The 17,909-nt window shown below is 41.7% G+C and overlaps 1 protein-coding gene across 2 annotated transcripts in view; it reads right to left on the bottom strand.

Moving 5' to 3' along the window:
• The window catches only part of LOC137563241 (tropomodulin-3-like), an 86,466-nt gene extending 69,822 nt beyond the window's left edge, over nt 1-16,644 (bottom strand). The window contains exons 1-2 of one of the 2 annotated variants that reach the window (XM_068275450.1): nt 16,558-16,644; nt 9,034-9,103 (exon numbers count right to left, since the gene is read on the bottom strand). The gene's annotated coding sequence lies outside the window, so the exon portion shown is untranslated. The remainder of the gene's footprint in view (nt 1-9,033; nt 9,104-16,557) is intronic. The other variant, XM_068275451.1, reaches the window with a different exon arrangement.
• Nucleotides 16,645-17,909: the final 1,265 nt, after the last annotated feature.

Here is a 17,909-nt window from a genome sequence, read left to right as displayed (position 1 = left end):
GATACACAGCTGATAGTCCTACTGAATGGACTGTTAGAATTTGTATTATGGCAAGAAAAAAGCAGCTAAGTAAAGAAAAACGAGTGGCCATCATTACTTTAAGAAATGAAGGTCAGTCAGTCCAAAAAATTGGGAAAACTTTGAAAGTGTCCCCAAGTGCAGTCTCAAAAACCATCAAATGCTACAAAGAAACTGGCTCACATGTGGACTGCTCCAGGAAAGCAAGACCAAGAGTCACCTCTGCTGCAGAGGATAAGTTCATTCGAGTCACCAGCCTTAGAAAATGCAGGTTAACAGCAGCTCAAATTTGAGACCAGGTCAATGCCCCACAGAGTTCTAGCAGCAGACACATCTCTAGAACAACTGTTAGGAGGAGACTGTGTGAATCAGGCCTTCATGGTAGAATATCTGCTAGGAAACCACTGCTAAGGACAGCCAACAAGCAGAAGAGACTTGTTTGGGCTAAAGAACCAGGGCTGTGGAGTCGGTCCAAAAATCCACCGACTCCGACTCCTCAGTTTAGGATTCCACCGACTCCGACTCCACGACTCCGACTCCTCTAATTTGCATATTACAATTTTGTTGATTAAAAGTATGTAACATGAAATTCGTCTCATAACTGCCAACGCTTAGGAATTTTACAAGACAACTGAAGTGAGAAGGATATGTAGACTACTATATTTATTCCCTTTAGACTAAAACTAGTCCTTAGTAATAGTACTTGTAAAAGGTACAAACCGGAACAAAGAACATCTATCAGGCCCTAGGCAATGTAAGTGTGGGTACATGTAAGAATGATGTGCAGGTACTCTGCAGGGGAATGAGGAGATTGTAAACAGACAACACCTCTGTGTTCAATGTGCACAGCATTCTCAGTGGATTCCCTGCAGCTCTGTGAGGAGTGCATATGTAGAGTATAGTACTACTGTGTAACAAAGTAAACCTGAGACAGATGAAATTAAAGTTTTATACATACCTGGGGCTTCCTCCAGCCGCCTTCAGGATAATCAGTCCCTCGTTGTCCTCCTCCACCACCTGGATCTTCTGCTATGAGTCCAGGTACTTGAGCCAGTCTGGCGTAGTGCGCATGAACACACTCCACCGCTAGGAGCATACTACACCTGTGCAGCACTATTGCGCAGGTGCAGAATGTTCCTGGCTGTGGGAGTGGCATGCGGCCGGACTGCGCTGACTGGCTGAATTACCAGGACTCATAGCAGAAGATCCGGGTGGTGGAGGACAGTGAGGGACTGATTAGCTTGAAGGGGGCTGGAGGAAGCCCCAGGTATGTATAAAACTTTACTTTTCATCCGTCTCAGGTACCCTTTAATTTGTAGTCACCAAACCAAATTTTAATAACATATCAAATTATTTGATTTCATCAGCAAAGGGAGTGCAAACATTTGCATAAATCAGCATCAGTGCAGAATTATTTCCATCTCATTGACCATCTCTATTAGTGACACAGCTACACATCAGGCTTTATTCCTACAGCATAGATGTTATTTAGTATATATAAGAGATTCCTGTGTACGCATCATATATACAGTCACAATCAGATATGTATATCTGACCTTAAAAATACGGGGACTGCTTTATTGATGCAGCACAAGTAACTAATTTTGATTGGTTTATTTCATTTTTGTGGACTAAGCACAGCTATTACTGTATATATACATTATTTTGAATGACTATTATCTGAGAAATAGAACATTTTATCATATTTTCTATTTTAATTACAGTTACAAATTCATTAGGAGTCGGAGTCGGTGCATTTTTTCCCGACTCCGACTCCAGGCACCCAAAATTGCCCGACTCCACGACTCCGACTCCACAGCCCTGTAAAGAACACAAGGAATGGACATTAGACCAGTGGAAATCTGTGCTTTGGTCTGATGAGTTCAAATTTGAGATTTTTGGTTCCAACCACCGTGCCTTTGTGCGACGCAGAAAAGGTGAACGGATGGACTCTACATGCCTGGTTCCCACCGTGAAGCATGGAGGAGGTGGTGTGATTGAGTGGGGGTGCTTTGCTGATGACACGGTTGGGGATTTATTCAAAATTGAAGGCAATCTGAACCAGCATGGCTACCACAGCATCTTGCAGCGGCATGCTATTCCATCCAGTTTGCGTTTAGTTGGACCATCATTTATTTTTCAACAGGACAATGACCTCAAACACACCTCCAGGCTGTGTAAGGGAGGGCTATTTGGCCATTAAGGAGAGTTATGGGTTGCTGCGCCAGATGACCTGGCCTCCACAGTCACCAGACCTGAACCCATTCGAGATGGTTTGGGGAGAGCTGGACCGCAGAGTGAAGACAAAAGGGCCAACAAGTGCTAAGCATCTCTGGGAACTCCTTCAAGACTGTTGGAAGACCATTTCAGGTGACTACCTTTTGAAGCTCATCAAGAGAATGCCAAAAGTGTGCAAAGCAGTAATCAAAGCAAAAGGTGGCTACTTTGAAGAACCTAAAATATGACATATTTTCAGTTGTTTCACACTTTTTGGTTATGCACTATGTTATGCACTATACTTCCACATGTGTTAATTCATAGTGTGGATGCCTTCAGTGTGTTCAATGTTCATAGTCATGAAAATAAAGAAAACTCTTTGAATGAGAAGGTGTGTCCAGATGATTGTGTGGGAAGAGTTCACAGGATCCACAGGCTTCCCTCTCCTGAAGTATCTGCTTTTTGATCCAATGTTCACCTTGGGTACCCTAACTTATTTAGTATAAAAGTGACAGCAGACTCTACTTTGAGGAAAGTTTGTTGAATGCCATAGCTCTGAGGAGAATCACATGATCAAACAAGGGGAAGGGGCAAGACCATTATCTCAGAAAAACCAATTACTTGGAAACTATCTAGGTTTGTTTTGGTTAAATAATTTGCAGTTATAAGTAAAAAGAAATGTGAACTAACAAATACGCCAACCATCATACTTTTTTTAACATAAAAGTTTAGCCCAAGCTATGAAGGTTTCATAACGCACATTACGTAATTAATATAAAACAGCTAGGCATACAACAGATGTGTTGCACTTACTGTGTCATTGAACAGCTAAACACGTAATATGTGCAAGTGCAACACATACGTTGGATGCATAATGCGCATGTGGTTTGCGCAACGCAGCTTACGCAACCTATGTAGCTCAGGCTAAATTGTATGTGCATTACCAGAGCAATGTAAAGTTTTGTGAATACAGTCCTGTATCTCTTGCTTTAATGCAGCACAGACTGGTGGAAACACTCTTATGCACTAGATAAGTGCATTCAATAGCACAAATTATATACAAATAGTCCCCAACTTACAAACACCCCACTTATGAACGACCAGAAAATGTGAAATTTGATTCTGTGGGAACAAGTCAAAATATTTTTTCCAAAAAGAGCTTGTACTTTTTGAAAAACATTGATTAAAGAACAAAAACTAAAGAAAAAATGTTTTTTTTAAACTCAGCAAAAAGTGACATTTTGTTGTGGTACACTGAGGAAACAAGGGGACAGAGATGACAAAGTGGGGGGACAGAGGGGGACACTGAAGGCACGAGGGAACAGAGGTGACAGAGGGGACGTTGGAGGTACAGGAGGGCCTCCAATGGCTAAGGGCCTGTTTCCACTACACGCAGATTGGATGCAGAAAAACTGACTCCAATGAATGCCTATGGGAAAATCTGCATCAGAAAAATTGCGTTTAGTGGAAACAGGCCCATAGGCATTCATTGGAATCTGTTTTTTTGCATCCAATCTGCGTGTAGTGGAAACAGGCCCTTAGTGTTTCGACTTATGGACCGATTCAGGTTAAGAATATACCCACACTCCCCATCTTGTTCATTAATTGGGGGATTACCTGGCCCTGCGTCACACAACTGCAGCAAGCACAGAGCTAGTTTACTTAGAACACATGATCTGCACACTTGTTCTGGGTCAGTAATTTACACAGTATTAAAGTACCTGCATTTTGTATTTACAGTGATGTGAAAAACTATTTGCCCCCTTCCTGACTTCTTATCCTTTTGCATGTTTGTCACACTTAAATGTTTCTGCTTACCAAAAACCGTTAACTATTTGTCAAAGATAACATAATTGAACACAAAATGCAGTTTTAAATGATGGTTTTTATTATTTAATGAGAAACAAAACTCCAAATCTACATGGTCCTGTGTGAAAAAGTGATTACCCCCCCCCCTTGTTAAAAAATAACTTAACTGTGGTTTATCACACCTGAGTTCAATTTCTGTAGTCACCCCCAGGCCTGATTACTGCCACGCCTGTTTCAATCAAGAAATCACTTAAATAAGAGCTATCTGACACAGAGAAGTAGACCAAAAGCACCTCAAAAGCTAGACATCATGCCAAGATCCAAAGAAATTCAGGAACAAATGAGAACAAAAGTAATTGAGATCTATCAGTCTGGTAAAGGTTATAAAGCCATTTCTAAAGCTTTGGGACTCCAGTGAACCACAGTGAGAGCCATTATCCACAAATAGCAAAAACATGGAACAGTGATGAACCTTCCCAGGAGTAGCCAGCCGACCAAAATTACCCCAAGAGCGCAGAGAAAACTCATCCGAGAGGCCACAAAAGACCCCAGGACAACATCTAAAGAACTGCAGGCCTCACTTGCCTCAATTAAGGTCAGTGTTCACGATTCCACCATAAGAAAGAGACTGGGCAAAAACGGCCTGCGTGGCAGATATCCAAGGCGCAAACAACTTTTAAGCAAAAAGAGCATTAAGGCTCGTCTCAATTTTGCTAAAAAAACATCTCAATGATTGCCAAGACTTTTGGGACAATACCTTGCGGACCGATGAGACAAAAGTTGAACTTTTTGGAAGGTGCGTGTCCTGTTACATCTGGCGTAGAAGTAACACAGCATTTCAGCAAAAGAACATCATACCAACAGTAAAATATGGTGGTGGTAGTGTGATGGTCTGGGGTTGTTTTGCTGCTTCAGGACCTAGAAGGCTTGCTGTGATAGCTGGAACCATGAATTCTACTGGCTACCAAAAAATCCTGAAGGAGAATGTCCGGCCATCTGTTTGTCAACTCAAGCTGAAGCGATCTTGGGTGCTGCAGCAGGACAATGACCCCAAACACACCAGCAAATCCACCTCTGAATGGCTGAAGAAAAACAAAATGAAGACTTTGGAGTGGCCTAGTAAAAGTCCTGACCTGAATCCTACTGAGATGTTGTGGCATGACCTTAAAAAAGGCGGTTCATATTAGAAAACCCTCAAATAAAGCTGAATTACAACAATTCTGCAAAGATGAGTGGGTCAAAATTCCTCCAGAGTGCTGTAAAAGACTCGTTGCAAGTTATCGCAAACGCTTGATTGCAGTTATTGCTGCTAAGGGTGGCCCAACCAGTTATTAGGTTCAGGGAGCAATTTGTTTTTCACACAGGGCCATGTAGCTTTGGAGTTTTTTTTCTCACTAAATAATAAAAACCATCATTTAAAACTGCATTTTGTGTTCAATTATGTTATCTTTGACTAATCGTTAACAGTTTTTGATGAGCATAAACATTTAAGTGTGACAAACATGCAAAAGAATAAGAAATCAGGAAGGGAGCAAATAGTTTTTCACATCACTGTATATGTGCTACTCTGAAGAATTAGCTATATACGGTACCTACACACTGGCTCTGTGAAGTCCCTTCCTACACATATTCCCACTTCCTGCCTGTCGATTCACTCCCAGTGCATCGCAGTAGCTAGGCTTCTGACGCTGCCCCTCTTTCTCCCATCACCTTTAATGTAAATAGTTTAGTCTTAGAAAAGCTTGGAGGAATACATTTGCTATTTGGAGTCAGAAAAAAAATATCAGATATGGGTAAATACCTTTTTAAAAATGTGCAGAAGGCAAGATGGCACAAAAACATCACATACTGCAGCTCTAACCAGCAAGATTGGATGACAATGTACTTTAGTGAATCAATGTTATTTAGGTATATGTATTGCAGATATGAGTGAAACAAGTAGCTCAGCTTTGTTATTAGAAAAGGCAGAATATTAGGGAATAAACAAGGACAGCAGCATCCTTCACTTTCTACCCCAGAGAGACAGCAGGAAGTGAAAGGGATTTTTCCCCCTTAGGGGAGATCACACCATGTGTGGTACACCACGCAGAGGAAGCACTGGTTGCCGTTCCCATTAGTGCACTGCATTGCCATCTGATGTATTATCGTAGTGCAGTACATGCTTTGTCTGCTGCTCGGCTATGCAGGTGGACTTGCGTTTTGGTACAATCCATGGTCCCTTGTTTATTAGTGTGAATTTAGTACTAAAAGTTGTTGTAAGAATAGTTTCCTCATTACGTGTTTTGGGGACAGTAATAAGGATCTGAGATCAAGCAGCCACATAGACTAGAAGTAAAGTCCCACCAATGGGGCAAAATACAGCAACACAAACCATAAAGGTATAACAAACCATAACACTTCCCTGCCCTATTCAAACTTTAATTTACAAAGTTGTCTGAAGCTATATGCACATACTAGGTTTTTATCTGTATGAAATTAATGATCACTGAGCTGAAAAACTAGCCACAGAACATGTGTCTCTTTATGTCAGTGGCCTCCCCTTTCTACCATCCACCAAATTAAGCTAGGTACACAGGGTGGATCAGTGTTTTTCAACATTGTATTGGTATGTACCTTTTTTGAAAGCTTGTGCTCATCAAGTACGGATGTATGGCATGGTAAAGATTATCTCAAGTACTCCATGAAAAGGATTTATTTAATCATAGTACAGTTAATGAAGTTTGGTTGTAAACAATTTTAAGCATTTACTAATACTTATTAGGTGTTTATAAAGGATTTAGCATTTCTAAAAAACTCTAAAATATTGGTATATCAAGCCAGAGTATTGGTAGCATTAAAAGTACACCCTGGGGTACTCGTACCACAGATTCACATCCTAGGGACTAGATGACCCTCCATGTCGTCTGAAGATCCAGCATGTCGGATCTTTAGCAACAACGATGCACAATTGATCCCCCAAGTACGCTGTTCTCCTCACCCCATCTGCCAGAAGCTGCTCTGTTGTGCACCACTCATTGCCCCTTCTCTATAGCAACAGATGCATTGCTAGCATCTAGACTGGCGACAATGTACACCCCTCAACCTACACTGTCACTCAAGGGATCGAGTTCTTGTATGTAGATAGCGCTCCACTTCAGTAAATAGATAGATGAAAGGTAACTTGTCCCCTTTAGGACCGCACTCACCCGTTCAGATGGACCACTGTCAGACTGGTCAGTGAGGCTTAAGTGTTACTCCTCCTTGGCATCTGTCCAGGACATCCTCAATGCGCTGTCTGCCGGTTATCCGTGTAGGGGTATGGATCCTATGCGGATAGATGACTCCAGTATGTCTAGACGCTCCTCATAGAGGGTGTGTCTCCAATGTACCTCATAGAGGGAATAAATAGACCATAGCGTAACCCCATAAAAGTTAGAAAAATGTATTCCTTAAAATGTACTCACAAGCATGAGATTTGGTACAGGCGTTTAGAGTAATTAACGGGCTCTCCCCCGTGCCTCCCGGGTAAGGCCTATAGAGGTTCACCGTTCCACTCGATTCTCGCCGTCCGTTTCCGCGTTAGAGTTGAGTTCCTGGTATGTCCTGTGGCTCCACCCACCCAGGGTGGAGCCACAGGACATACCAGGAACACAACTCTAACGCGGAAACGGACGGCGAGAATCAAGTGGAACGGTGAACCTCTATAGGCCTTACCCGGGAGGCACGGGGGAGAGCCCGTTAATTACTCTAAACGCCTGTACCAAATCTCATGCTTGTGAGTACATTTTAAGGAATACATTTTTCTAACTTTTATGGGGTTACGCTATGGTCTATTTATTCCCTCTATGAGGTACATTGGAGACACACCCTCTATGAGGAGCGTCTAGACATACTGGAGTCATCTATCCGCATAGGATCCATACCCCTACACGGATAACCGGCAGACAGCGCATTGAGGATGTCCTGGACAGATGCCAAGGAGGAGTAACACTTAAGCCTCACTGACCAGTCTGACAGTGGTCCATCTGAACGGGTGAGTGCGGTCCTAAAGGGGACAAGTTACCTTTCATCTATCTATTTACTGAAGTGGAGCACTATCTACATACAAGAACTTTATAAAGGGATTTGCTACATCCTACAGAAGGGAGCATACACAGGGACTCATAATTGGAACTGTTCAGCTCTATCTTGAAAGACTTTTACACAGGAACTTTCACCTGTTACATTAGTGGTATATGCACGTTGCAGCGCTTTTTGATATACACAACACTCAAGGGATCGAGTCCTGATCCCGGCAAATGACAGAAACTGTATGTACACACCTTTAGATGCTTTGTAGCTTACAACTGTTGGAGTGAGATGCAATGCATCACCAAGAAGATCCTCTCTCCACACTAGAACAAAATACTTCTCATCTTACACACCGATTGGGAGAAAATGTAATTCAAAGTGATCATAGAAGATATTTCCAGATGACATCTGCCATCTGTTCAGAGATTAAGAAAAAACGAAACCTTCACAAAATGCTATTGGCTTTCATCTGCTATTAAATATCTGTTCCTGACAAACACCCTTCAACATTCTTTGTGATTGTGGGCAATCCTGACAAGGAACTTTATCAGGCTACAACAAAGAGACTGTTACATTCCAAAACAGCAGGGTGAGGTCACTTGTTAATTAAGATCTAAAGCACAGAAATACTGAGAAATTCCTCCTCATTATTCCATGCCTTCATATCAACACAGCGAAGTACTTTGTACAGTTTTGTTGCCAAGTTTACTTCCTGTCTTTGTGATTACAAAAGTATGTGCCAGGGACAATCAAGGTCCTTACAGATGGGTGCTGGGACCCTGACAATATTTTATTAACTAACACATGCACTATGAAATGTATGTCAGACAAGCTTCCCATAGACAGCTCTGCAGAATGCAGTGACATCTCTGCTTGATCAGAGTAGAACAATAGGAATTAGGCCAATAGCTTTCCAACCGGTTGAATTTTTATAGTTACCTAAAGGCTTCAGATGGCAGTTGGATGATTCAGGCACAGTCTACTGCTAAATATGTCCAACAAGTTCGTCCTGGAAGAAAGCAACATAGTGATCAGCCATGAGAGTTCAACCTAACCAACTTCTCCCCAGCAGCATCAACTAGGTTTGTTCAGGGCATACATTCTATATTGTCGTTACATGTTTTCACTGCGGGAAATTTGCACTGTTCTCACACTAACCTTCCCCCTTTAACACCAACCTGCTACTCCAATCCTAACATTATCCTTCTCCTCTCCTAACACGAACCCTGCCCTGTCCATTTCAGAAACAATGTATCAGGCTCGAACAACCAAATCAGGATAACTTTCCTATATTCAAAGGGCGGAATAGCAAGAACCAGCTCTGTGAGAAATTTGTTGGTTGGAGCCAGAGTCATCGTTCTTGTTGGTCTATGTCACAGGGGAGGTGGAATACCCTGATCAAGTCAGCTGCTCCAACAACATACATCCTACACATTGTAGCCAGCAGGACTATTGTCATCATTTACACTAACCTTCCCGCTCGCTGTTAATTCATAATGTGTGACTAACTCAAAACCAATGGAAGCACCATCCCCACCACTTGGCTTTTAGCCGGGCAGTTGGCGCTGTGGGTCAAGCACCTTTATTAGTATTGAGTTCCAAAATTTCAGATCAGCTGCAAGATAGCCGAGAACTGCTTTCATGCTCAAAAACCGAAGTCCCTGGCAATTCATAGCTGCACACTTGCGGTCCGAGTAGCCAAGATACGACAAGCACACTGTGCGCCAAAAATGCCTGCTTCAATGTTCAGGTAGCTGAAAAAATATATATATGGTTCCTTTCCAGCCTGATAGTAACTAATCACACCGAGTGACAATGAATGTCTTCAAACACTCATGGTGTGTACAGTCTATCTCACAGCTATTGGCAAGCGCTATATAAGACAAAAGCTTTCAGATTACACTACTACTATTATTCAATTAAATAGCTCTGATATTTTTTCCACAACGCTTTACAGAGAGAGCAAAATACTCTCTTAAGCCAGGACTGGATTTATGGACAAATTCTAGGTAGCCAGATCTTTATAACCTGCATTTGATGCTTTATCAGCTAAGCTGTCCCCCTAATAGAATTCCAACCAGACCATGACCTTCATATTATCTTGTCCATCCATGACTTTAATCATGCACAGGCTGTGGACAGCAGCATACAAATAAAACAATTCGCCCTCTGCTGACCAGCATGTTCTGCTCTATGGAGAGGGGAGAGGAGCTAGGAGGGTGCCTGCTGTGAGCTGCAGATTGAAAATGAATAGCAATTGACAAAAGATTTTTCAATTCAGCAGTCTGCTGAAGAGGATGCCAGTATTTAGAACCACTGTACAAACAGAATGTAATCCGAAATTAGACTCAATGGTCATTTTGAGTGATAAAAGTCTACTGTGTGTGCTAGCTAAATTCCCCAATGAGGAACATGCAATCACCCTAAACACAAACGTAGCAAAGGATGTCAAATTCAGACAATGACTTGCAACAATCTGACAACATGTTCCACTTGAAACTAACGATTCTCTTAAGGTCTACACAGCTCAACAGAAAGGAAAATTAGTTTGTATCAAATATGTATTGTGCTGTACAATAAGTAGGGAACCCCATTTCAATAGATCTCCCTGGTTCTCAAATTTCTTTATATAAAAGTACTGCCTGCCTGAAACCTAAACTGAGAGGCATATGGATGTTTCCTTTTAAACAATACCATTTGCTTGTCAGTCCTGCTGATCTCTTTGGCTGAAGTAGTGGCTGAATCACACACCTGAAACATGCATGCAGCTAATCCAGTCTGACTTCAGTCAGAGCACCTGAACTGCATGCTTGTTGAGGGGCTGTAGCTAAAAGTAATAGAGACACAGGATCAGTAGGAGAGTCAGGCAACTGGTATTATATTCTTTTAAAAGGAAAAATCCATATCCAACTCAGTTTAGGTTCCCTTTAAGGCTCGTACACATGCTAGATCAGCCGTGGGAAAACTACGCCTGCATTTGGCCCGGTACTGCTATAAAGCCGTCCTGTCGTTAGAGGGCTGGCTTACCCTCCTCTCCCACTGTCCTTAGAAAAATAAGTGCAGAGCACGTAAAAAAAGAAGTAACTCACCCAATCACATTCTCTAGCGGCGATCTCCATTGCAACGGCAGTAACACATGACCCAACATCATTACGTACAAGCGTGTCACATGACGCAGCCATTGCCACGGAGATCACTGCAATGGTTGGGACATACGGCTATGTAGGGATTGTGAGGGTCGCTGGGCAATGTAAAGTGATGCAGAAGATGTCAGAACTAGATTAATATACACGATACAAATTGTATATTGTAAATACACTAAGAATCACACCAGTGGGTAAGTAAATGGTGCCTTACTTTCCATTAAACCAGTTTTATCCTACTTTATAGGCTATCCAAAACAAGAGGACCACCTCTTTGTAGTCTATGAAAAAAAGTCATGCTGGGAAATTTCTCCCAGCATGACTTGTCTTGATGGCCAAACCCCTCCTGCTTTGAGGGAGAGGTCTTTAGTTCCATTTTTAAACATTTTTTGTCAGCATAGATAGCACATGGTACAACTGGACCATACATCCTTGTATTAGATAAAGACCTGCTTATGTATGACTGGATTTACATACTATCACATATTCTGTAAAGGATGAAAATGTATAACACTAGATGCTAAACTTAATCTCCTGTAAGAACACGTATGGATGAAGCTATATAGATACACGTGCGGGAAGAAGATCCTTACCAATTTTTCAAAAAAAAAAAAAAAAATAAAAAAGGATTGACGGATGTATGAGGAGATTTAAAAGGACAGATTATTATGTAATGCTGAGTTCAACTTCTCTGATTTGTTGGCTTCACACAAGGAGAACAATGCATACAGAACAGGTACATCTGATGTCACACCAGATGAAGTAACTATAAATACAGCAAGTTAGTACAGCCCCAGATCTAAAACTTGTCTGTCCTGCTGGAACAAGTCACCTCTAGTGTGACCTCATATATTGATGTTATCCTTGCCTGGATGGAACATTTTCACACTGAATGTCACCCACAGGACTCTCATCAGGAAGTCTGTACTTAAAATATGACAGTTGTATAAACATGTACACCTAGACGTATAAAACATTCCTGGGATTAAAGCAATCCCATCAATGTAACAAGGAACTGGACTAAAACATTATCTTCAGCTGAGAAAAAAAAACTGCTATAGTTACTAGAGTTTACACCAATTTCTATGGCGGGTGCAGCGCATGACATTGGGCCATATGCAATTCCCTTTTTCACCTGAGTTTTCTCCTAGGTGATATTTTTAAACTTGTCAATAAAGTGCCTTTTAAGTCACCAGTAAGCAAGAACATACTCAAAATAATTTTCACAGTACTATTTCACCTACTTTTTTAGTTGAAAAGTGCTGAAAAGTTATTTTAAGTCAAAGATGAAAAATTATCTCCTGGGAGAAAAGTCAGGTGAAAAAGTGAATTGCATATTAACCAGTGTGTCTTCCTGTGAGAGGGGTAAAGGTGGGTACACACATCAGATAAAGTCTTTGGAAAATGAAAGATCACAGACCAATTTTACCCCCTTCCATGTAGTATGAGAGCGATACCTACACAGTCTATTCTATTGAGCTGAACTCCCCATCAGATACAAATCTTTGCAAGGTGCTGCACACAAAGATGCTGTACACATGCAAAAGTTCAGTATCTGCAAAAGATCAGTTCCTGCAAAATGCATTCATAGTCTATATCTGCAGATCCTCATACACACCTTGTTTAACGGACAATCATCTGCAGGTCAAATCAACCAGGATGGATCTTTGGATCTGCAGATGATGGTCTGATCTGCAGATGAAGGTCTGTTAAACAAGGTGTGTATGAGATCTGCAGATATCATGGACTATAAATGCATTTTGCAGATACTGGTCTGTTGAATGTGTACAGCATCTGTGTGTGCAGCAACTTGCAAAGATTTTTATCTGATGGGGAGTTCAGCTCAATAGAATAGACTGAGTAGGTATGGCTCTTATACTACATGGAAGGGGGTAAAATTGGTCTGTGATCTTTCATTTTTCAAAGACTTATCTGATGTGTGTACCCACCTTAAGGTGGGGAACAATGTGGTTGGGGTAGTTTTTGTTTAATTTAGAATTCTGAATCTGTAAATGAGCTCAATGAATGCTCATACTAAGATTGATTTCCAGTTGTGACAATTATAAAGTGTGTTCAGCTTTAAGGCCCCATTCACACTTACAAAACGCAAAATGCTAGCGCTTTTGCTAGCATTTTGCTCTGGCGTTTTTTGGCGATTAGCGCCATTCACACTTGGGGCGATTTTCCGCGATCGCGATTAGCGCTTCTATAGCACTAAACATGATCACCGGCAAAACGCTCTAGAATGGGGCCTAACAGTTGATCAGAAGACAGCCATTTGTTCTCAAAGAAAGAAATTTTATCTCCTTCCTGCAAATGTGGAACTGAATAGAAAGCACTTTTCTGAGACTAACGTCTGGGACCCACTGGCGGCATTTTGTGATGGATGCAAAGCACCAGCGATTTACAAAATCGTGGAAATCTGCGATTTTACTGCAAATCCCAAAGTGCGTCCCGTCAATGCGTTTGGTTTGGAATCACTCCAAAGTGCTGCAGCGCAATTGCCAAGGGCAAGCCCTGGAGTGGAACCACCCTTATTGGGATCCACTACTGTAGCGCTTTGCCAATCCCCGGTAAAAGGCAAACACCACTAAAGCGCTGCTGGTGGGTCCCAGGACTACAATCCAAATACTTCATACCATGTAAGCAGTGTGCAGAAAACATTTTCTTAACATGGATATCTCTGTTGGCTAAGAAAGGAAAAGAAATCTAGCAAATCAAAGTTTCAATGCCTCCCCTCTGGCTGGTTGACTAACAAGCTGCGACTGACTGGTGGCTACAATTTTTTTGGACATTCTGAGTCAGTAGATTGCTTATAAACAGAGATTCAATCTGAATGGCCGCAGCAGAGAGCGTCAACTCACCCATGTCATCTCTTGCCAATCCGCAGCATGCTGGTCTACATCACAAAGGCAGAAGTGCTAGAAGGATGGAGAGCAGCATATCTGCAAGACAGCAACAAGGTGTGCAGCAACAACTCTGTGCCCACTAACATGCAAGACAGGTTTCCTCCTGTGGAGGATGGCCTCGATCAATCACAGAGGGGAGGGAACGTGGCCGCACAAACTTCCAGAGAATCCGAGCACTAGATTGGTGGTCAGGAGGAGGATGTGGAAAGCCTCTGGAGGTTCCAGATGCTTCCCTCTACTGACTACTACTAATAAAATATTTTGTTATTACAAAGATTTTCGTCACTGAGGTAAGCTACCTCAATTTCTATTTGTTTCAAATGCTTTTATTAACCACCAGCTTTTATTAACCAGGGTGCCTCTCATCTAATTGTGCATCCCATACCTTCCAAGTCTGAGGGGTGGAGACAGGACACACGTGGTTTGTACCACGGTGGAAGTCTGTCTCCTTACTTTTCCAAGGAGAGCGACCACATCCAGGTCCACAGTGACCACCCCTAGTGGAGTCGGGTTTATTGTCTCCACCTGCTTCCTGTGGTCGGTTGCCCCTCTGCAACACTCCTTTGTGAGTAGTGTTTTTACCTTTTACAATTATGATTGTCTCAACATATTGCACTATTGGGCTCCTGCTTTTGTCTCCTGTGCCTTTCCCCTAGAGGGTGCTCAGAGACCCACACCCCACCACGTTCCCTCTACTGAGGTAGATATCTAACTTTTGCTTTTTTACAAAGTTACACGTTTACTTTAAGGTGAAATCGATGTTAGATTTCTGAAATCTATCAGATACCGAGTTTGCCGTGTGGTGTAGGGATTGATCACTATCCTATTAAGTTCTTTAGGTGCTAGTCTGCTTTAGGGAACCCAGCAAGAATACTCATAGGGAAATACTGCTAACATGATTGGGTCGATGGCACCCTCTCCAACTGCTAGGTTTCAGATAGGTTGTAGTGAACTACGCCCACACTATTCAGTGATTACAGAAGTGTCTATGAGGTTTCCTGCTGGATCATCTAAAGAAGACTAGCATTGATTCTTATTGGATAGGGATCGATCAGCTAGGCTAATCAGGACTTGATACATGTATGGTTAACTTAAAACTAGCAAGGTTACACTGAGTGATTCAGAAATCTGACCACGATACAAGTAAAAATATAATAAAAACACACTGATATTTATTTAAAATGGGATTGGATCTCTTGTGCAGACCAGTAAGAACCAACTAATAAATTAGTGTTTGTTGAGCAATCAGATATGCATGTAAATACCATTTAATTATGCACATACTGTGCTGTGTACTACAGCAAATAATCGGGCAATGTAATTTGACAAGACCGAAAAAAAAGCTACCATACACCTCTGAGGATTGATTTGGCATCCCTGTCCAGTTGCTAAGCGATTGCAAAATCAAACAGATTGGGCGGTCGTCCGTGTAACCCCAAGACAGCAAACTCTAAACTACTAAGAACTGACAATGGTTCAAAGTTCCCTGGGAAAAAAACAACAGAAAAAAAGGCAGTGGAACATGATGCTTTGATTAAAATAAATAGAGGATTTAAATAGCCATGCAATATATAGAAGGTAAAGATAACACTAGGTGAAGGTAAAACTGAAAAACAACATTTTCATGAATGAGCCTTTTCTTGTATCTATTCAGTATAGTAAAAACGGTGCATATGTCAAATCAAAGCACTGATGAAACTGGAGTAGCATTGTATAGAATAAGATACCCATCATACAGAAGACAGTCACATTTCAACAAAAAGTTCATGTAGGATATATTTTATTATATAAGATCTGGCATAATCCTGAAATGGTTTATTTTAGGAAATGACCTGTGAAAGGCAAGTGAAGCTAAACACCCAATAACGTGAGGAGAATTTTTAAGAACCTCTCTGCACATAATGATTAGGGGCTGACAGAGAGCCTGTACTTTCATGGCAATGGCTCCCCAACTAGCATGACACTTCACATTGCAGAGCTAATAGAGCACACACGCCCCACCGATCAGCACTACTCCTCCCTGTTGTTAAAAGTCTACTCCTAGTAACAGAAGAACTTTGCTTTTATAGCTAAACCACTGTCACCAAGCACTACAGAGGTAGCACTCACCTCTAGATGCTACTGAACTACAACTCCCAGCAAACCAACATGCACAGCAGCAACCCATGAACAGCTATGGAGTCCTTGTCTATCTCTCACACTCAGTGACTACTATACAGAAACTTTTCTCTCGGGCTGAATGTAGCAGCTGCCCTGAGTCTCTCTGCCTGCAGACTTCCTCCTCTAGTGAAGCAGACTGCTGTCTTTCCTTTATAGGTTATTTATCCCTCTAGTGCTTCTCCATCCCACCAGCAGCAGCAGCTGCCAGTCCCACCTGTCGTACAGCAGCGCAGAGACAGCCATCTCCTTACCTGAGAAGAATTAGCCCCCAGCAGCTGTGCCAGGAAGCCGCCAGCACCCACCAAGTGATACACACACTAAGCTCAAACCTCTCCGGCAGTGGCATTCCGCATGCGCAGACACGCCCTGTTGGAGTAAAGGCCGCTGGGCAGTCTGGGAGTTGTAGTGTGTAGGAGTCACCCGCTTGGAATGTGTGTAAAGAATAGACAATGACCAGAAAGGTGTGTCATCTGTGTTCATGATAACGGAGGTAAATGCAGGTCATGTGACTGGTGGAGCAGGCTCCTGCCATGGTTTGTATCTGTTGGGCTTTACAAATACTCGCTCATCCAGAGTGTGGCTGAAGTGAGTGGAGGGCAGAAAGCTATACAAACTTTTTTATACCCTCCTGCAAAACGTGTAACGCCGGGAGACTGCATCTGCTTGTGTTATTGATGGTTCTTGTGGTCTCCTGTAGAGATGATTAGATGCTCAATGTTCTTGAATGCAAATTGTATGCAATATAATATATAATAATATATTCATTGTTGTGGAGGAAGAACAGCTGGTCTAGAAGAAGGTGCTGCTATGTAACCCCTTTTAGTAGTCAATTTTTCAGAAAACAGTGCGATTAACAGCCACATTGCTTTATTTTGTATTGGATGGTGCAAAGCTAGTGGTGTGGTGACATTCTGATTTCTTTTTGTAACTCAATTTTTATTGAAAAGTTTTTTCTAAATGTCAACAACACAATAACAGCAGATGAGATTTGTAAACATAATAGTGGATATCATATTGGTTCATCAACACTGCATAGTAATTAAATAGTTTAGTAAACAGGACATCTAATATATCTAATGACAATGATTTTAATAAAGAAGTTGAATCATCCCATCTAACTTTTTAGGCCCTTATTATCTTAGGTCATTGTATGTAGTTTTTGGCCATGCAATAATATGAAAATAAAAAAAAAATTATATAACACAAATGGACAATGTCTACCAAATACTCAAATAATTACGCAGATTATCACCACCCCCATCTCCCACTCCCTCCCCCCCCTGGTCCCCGGACCCCCCATTCTATCATCATTAGGAAGGTCTCTAAATATAGAGCATCAGAATCTGTTTCTAGCTTCTGTTAATGGGAGTTCAAAGTTGATATCCCAAAAATCCCAGACTTTAGAGAACAAGTCGTTTTTTTCATGGGATAGATAAGTAAGATATTCCATGGTTCGGGTATGTCTCACTCTCTGAATTACCTCCTGTATAGTGGGATGTTCTCTATTTTTCCAATTTGAAGCTATGGCTATTCTTGCCGCAGTCAGTATGTGGTTCAACATTTTAATTGTGTGTCTACGGCAGCCTTGAGGTGGTTTTCCAAG

This window comes from Hyperolius riggenbachi, chromosome 3 (assembly GCF_040937935.1).
Source record: "Hyperolius riggenbachi isolate aHypRig1 chromosome 3, aHypRig1.pri, whole genome shotgun sequence".
Classification (NCBI taxonomy): Eukaryota; Metazoa; Chordata; class Amphibia; order Anura; family Hyperoliidae; genus Hyperolius; species Hyperolius riggenbachi.
The sequence above is the reverse complement of the archived record's forward strand: the minus strand, read 5'-3'. Positions and strand labels throughout refer to the sequence as shown.